The sequence below is a fragment of the Thamnophis sirtalis genome, unplaced genomic scaffold (genome assembly GCF_051295495.1).
Source record: "Thamnophis sirtalis isolate CommonGarterSnake01/CBP01778 unplaced genomic scaffold, rThaSir2_p1.2 scaffold_5, whole genome shotgun sequence".
NCBI lineage: Eukaryota > Metazoa > Chordata > Lepidosauria > Squamata > Natricidae > Thamnophis > Thamnophis sirtalis.
The window spans coordinates 33,404,055-33,409,708 of record NW_028261385.1 but is presented as its reverse complement, the minus strand read 5'-3'; positions in this window follow the sequence as shown (position 1 = coordinate 33,409,708).

Here is a 5,654-nt window from a genome sequence, read left to right as displayed (position 1 = left end):
ACCGTAGCAGCTTATGATAGCCTTATCCTCCATACATTCGCATGATACCATGCTTTTAAAAATTATCTTCTGAAAGATCAGCCCAGTTGTGGCAGCGATTTACATGCTATGCTATGTAGTACTGCTGAGCAGAGAAGAGATTCTTTCGTCAAACCTGAAACTTTGATAATCAGTTCTATTGTGGGTCCAAACGAAGGATGAGGCAGGAGGCAGTCTGAGGCGAGAACAGCTTCGTTTATTGTAGAACAATCAACTATGTACACAAGTAGCGGTTCAGCACCTTCTCTGCTTGACAGCTATTTATACGGAGCTGTCAAGCAGAAGGAAAACCAATAGGTGCGCTCCTAGCGGCCCGCGCTTAGCGTCCTGGCCAATCAGGACGTGGCTTGGCTTGTTGCTAGCCGCTAGGTCTTAAGTCGAGGACTTTCCAATATTCAACAAGTTCCTTGCAATGAGTGTATGTTCTTGCAAAATTACCGCATGTAAGCAGGAAAAATACCCTTACCTGCTGTCCAAACATAATTTTCTAAATTATTTTGGATTCCTGAATTGTTGTTTCTCCTCTTAAGCTTAATTGCCCTTGGTTCAGGGGTGGGCTGCTGTGGGTTTGCACGGGTTTGGGAAAACCTCTAGCTAAGAATAGGCCCAGTTGAGAGAACCCACAAATCCCACCGCTGGCTGGCTCCTCCCACCCTGCCCCGTCCCTCCAAGGAGTCCCCATGTGGCCCATTTGGGATGCCAGGTAAGTACAGGGCCCACACAGAGGCTCAGGGAGGGCGAAAAACGGGCCTCCGGAGCAGGGGTGAAATTCAAATTTGTTTACTACTGGTTCTGTGGGTGTGGCTTGGTGGGCGTGGCAGGAAAGGATACTGCAAAATCTCCATTGCCATCCCACTCTGGGGTCAGCCAGAGGTAGTATTTGCCGGTTCTCCACACTACTCAAAATTTCCACTACCGGTTCCCCATAACCTGTCAGAAGCTGCTGAATTTCAACCCTGCTCCAGAGCCTGGGGGAGGCCGTTTTCACCCTCCTAGAGCCTCGAGGAAAGCCTCTGGAGCCTGAGGAAGACGAAAACGCCCCCCACCATGGTGCAGGAGGCCGACTAGGCCAGGCACCTCATGGCCACACCCACCCAGCAACTGGACAGAGAACCCGTTGCTCAAGTTTTTGAAGCCCACCCTTGCCTTGGCTCATATATTTATTCTGGTGGAATGGCTCCACTGATCCTAGGAAGAATTTGCAACCCAGGAAGAGCATTAGAAAAAAAATTGCAGGCCTAGTTGACAGGGCCAACTGGTAAAAACTGAAGGGTGAAGAAAAAAAATATGTATGTAGGTAGGAAGACATGGTAGTTTGCAAATGGGTCTTTTCCCTTGTTAGATGGGCAACAATTTATCTCCAGCATCAGAAACAATGTTCCTGTGTACATCACTTGTTCTAGTGAACATGAGCAGGTTCTAGATTTCTATTGGGAAAAATGTCTAGATTTGTGCAAACTTTACAAGAATGCCTCAAACTATTGGAAAAATGGAACTGAATTAAAAACCAAGAAAGAAAATTGTGGCAATAAAGTGGATGAATGCAATCAACCCCAGTTAGTTCTAAAGATTCAGAGTTTTATGTGACATGAGGTAGACTTTTAAGCAGAAGCTCTGGTTTAAGATAACCCCGTCTGTTCTGACCCCCCTCTGTACGGTGAGTCACGCCGGCACAAGGTTACTGTTAGCCAATTTATTCACAGTAATTACTCACAGACAAGACTTTGGCAGCAACCCAGACTCCAACAGATAAGAAATACACACAAGAGCTTCTCCAGCTTTAGTAAAACGGTTGTGTCCTGCAAAAGGTCTTCTCCCAAAGTCTCTTCTTATATACTCTCTTGGGAGGAGCCTAATCACAACCACCTGGGCCCGATTATCTTCTATGTCTCCGTAATTGCTGCCGATATTTATCTGCCCGTCTCTGCCTGGCATCCGGGACCACTTCCATTTGCTCCTCCCCACTGTTCCAGGGCCTGGCGTCTTCACCACTACTCCAGAGCCTGACGTCAGGGACAAATTCCCTTTGGCTTTCACCACTGCTCTATGCCTCAGGGGTTTCCTGGTGGCCAACCAGCCTCTCTGGTCCCTGCTCAGAGTCTGAACCCTGCCCAGGGTCCTCCACATTGTCCAGAGCCGACTCATAGGGTCCCTCGCTATCGGAGTCTGTCAGCAGCTCCAACGGCTCCTGCTGGGCCACAACACTCATCTAATGATTAATTTTTATTTTGCACTAAATTTAGGCTTGAATGAGATTCCAAGGCTTACAATTCATTAATAATTTCAGTCCAGGGGCATCTGAAATAAGTCTATTTTGTTGGGATGAACCTGATATTGGATTAATTTCCTGGTTTTTTTGGCTGTGCTTGCTAGCTAGCACAGTAAACATTTCTCACCAAGTGTGGAATTATTGACAAAGAATCATGTCCCAGTTCTTTGGTTATAATAAGTGTTTCTGCAATGAAATAATGGGAATGCCATCAGCATTGCATAGATATCACATTGTTTTGCTAGGTTTGCACTGAAAATACTATAGGAGGAGAACATTTCTTGCACACAACTGCATATATGAAAGGGGTACCTGATGATCAGGCAAGAAGGTAAGAAATATTCTAGTGAAATTGTCTTCGGCCAGGTGACTTCTAGGTGTCTTGAATGCAAACCATTCTGATTCCCAGTAGGTGTAGATAACGGCTACTGCAATCAATATACCTGAAGGAGGGTAGTTGTTATCTTGAATTCCAAATTATGACACTTGGGGATCATTTAATTTTGTACCCCTGAAAGGTCTTTAACATGCAATCCTTTTGCAGCCTTTTTCGTTCATTGTTTTTTCCCCCTGAGCCCAACTAAAAGGAATGAAATGGCAAAATGACAAAAACTGCACGTTTAGGTTGTGTATGTGCATGTGTGCACATTGGTGGGTCTGCTGTCTTCTGTTTGGAGTGACAATTAATTCTAGAGGTAGTTCTGTTCATCCCAGGGGTGGTATACACTTGCCTTCCCTACCGGTTCGCAAATGTGAGGGCGCTCACGCCACCTCCGTGCATGCGGTTTTGGTGAAAAAAGGGGCTAAATGGGATGCCATAGAACTGGCTGCAGGTGTGCAGAGCCACCAGCCATTTCTGTTACCAGTTTGGGTGAAACGGGCTGAACTGGTAGAATACCACCTCTGGTTCCGTGGCACGACAAAACCGCGCTCGTCAAAATAGCGGTGATAAAATCGCGTCGCTAAAGCCGCGATGTCATTACCGCGTGTCATCACCGCCGTGACAACAGCGCAATGGCAGAAAGGTGCTTTAAAACAGCGCGGCGGCAGAAAGCGGATTTAAATTAAGGTAAGGGTTAGGATTAGGTTTAGGGGTTTGTTTTAGGGTTAGGCTTAGGGTTAGGCTTAGGGTTAGGGTTAGGTTAGGGTTAGGGTTAGGTTTAGGGTTAGGTTTAGGGTTAGGTTTAGGGTTAGGTTTCGGGTTAGGTTTCGGGTTAGGTTTAGGATTCTGAGTGCTTGGGAATGCACGTATTTGCCCTCCGCGATTATGTCATCGCAGTAGGGTCGCGTTTTTCCTTAGCGCTTCGAACGGCGCGAATGTGCTTATGTCTCCGCGGATAAGGGCTTTGCGGATTTGTGGTGGAACCCTCTGGTTCAGCCTCAAGAGAAGCTGAATGAGATTAAACTAGCTTCCCCTATACCAGTGATGGTGAACCTTTTTGGCACTGAATGCCCAAACTGGAACGCACATGCATTGTAATGTATGGAATGTACATGCAGTGTATAGGTGCGTGCTGGAGTGTGTATAGGTGCATGCTGGAGCGTCAGAAACCTGAAGATCAGCTGGCCAGTGTGTGCATGTCTGCTTTTTGGGCAGTTTTGGCCGTTGTCAGGCCATTTTTCAGGGTGTTTTCAGGCTGTTTTTCAGGCTATTCTCTGGGCCATTTTTGGCTCAAAAATGGCTGGAAAACAGTCTGGAAAATATCCCGGAGAAGGCCCCAAAACAGCTCAAAAACAGTTTGGAAAACAGCCTGTTTTTTGGGCCATTTTTAGGGGGTTTTCTGGCGCTTTGGCACCTGTGAAAATCAGCTGGCTAGCGCGCAATGTGCTGGAAACCAGAAGAGCAGCTGACGCCGCTGCACATGCCCACAGAGAGGACTCTGTGTGCCACCTCTGGCACGCATGCCATAGATTCGCCATCATGGCCCTATATGTTTGTTTATACATTTTTTGCACCAATCTATATGGCTACTGTCTTTTGAATATGTCTCTGAATGGCTAACAACACACTGGAAGCAATTTGGAAGAACAATATTAACAAAAGGTAAGAATCTACAGCAGCCCACTAACAATTATTTATATATCCAAAACCTATGAGTGAGCAATCGGACTTCCAGGCCATGGAGCAGATCCTTTTCAATATTTTATAGAGGGCTGGCCAATCTAATCTGGGGTTTGTGGTGTTTCAGGGGGCAGCCACAGTGACAGATGGGACTGATCCAGACCTGTTTTACTCTATAATCTTGGTTTATTTAAGTATTTTTAGAGGTCCTACATTGGATTATTTGAAACTGGAACCAAGTTTGGACTTTTTCTTACTTTTAAACAACACTGGAATTTGGGAATGCTCTGTTTTTCCACTGACTGCATGTAAAGTGCTTGACCAGGTCTCCCAATGCTGCAAGCAAGTTCTTTTTCAATGCCTATTGTATTACAGTCTCACAAGTTTTCAATATATTTTAATCTACCACCATGACACTTGGAGATTTGGTGGTGCAAAGATAATACTAATATTGCTGCTGTCGTCGTCGTCGTCATCATCATCATCTCATTGAATCTGAGTTTAATTTTTCTAGACAGCTTCACAATTCACCCTTTCTCCTCATTTAAAACCCTGTCAGGTTTCATTTTCCCTTCTTCTCTAATTGAACTTTTCCTCACCCCATCTCCCAGCTTCTGGCCTCAAAAAACCATGACAGGTCATCTGTGTAGTAACTGATAGCATCCCATAGAGTAATCTGACTGGGGTGCCAAAATAACCCTAATGAGGACAGTTTTTATATCTCTTTGACAGTGGCTGGGTAAGGGCTGTATATGTTACTAATGGGGCCTACTCCTTCTCCTCCACTACAAATCAAGGCTATACCATGCAAACTGCCATCAAGATGAAAATGCTTGGATACCATGCTATCCTTTCCGTATTACAGATGCACAGCCTTTTCTATAGTCAAGATGTTTTCACAGTAGAGAGTCTTCCTCCAATAAGTACCTGGGCATATACCATGTTTTCCCGAAAATAAGACCGGGTCTTATTTTCTTTTGACCCCTTTAAATAAGCACTTGGCCTTATTTTTGGGGAGTTTTATCATTTTTGAGGTGCAGGAGGTGGCGAGCGGGGTCACCTCATGGCTGCTGCTGTGTTGCAATGTTTTCGGGGAGGGCTTATTTTCAGGGGAGGTCTTATTTTAGCACACCTGCTCAAAGGTCCCATTGGGCTTATTATCTGGGGAGGTCTTATTTTCGGGAAAACAGGGTACTGTAACATGCACTGAAAATATTGATGTGGAATGGGCTGCAAGAGAGCAGGGCATTGTACGTGTGTTGATTTTTATTATTCCAGAAGCTG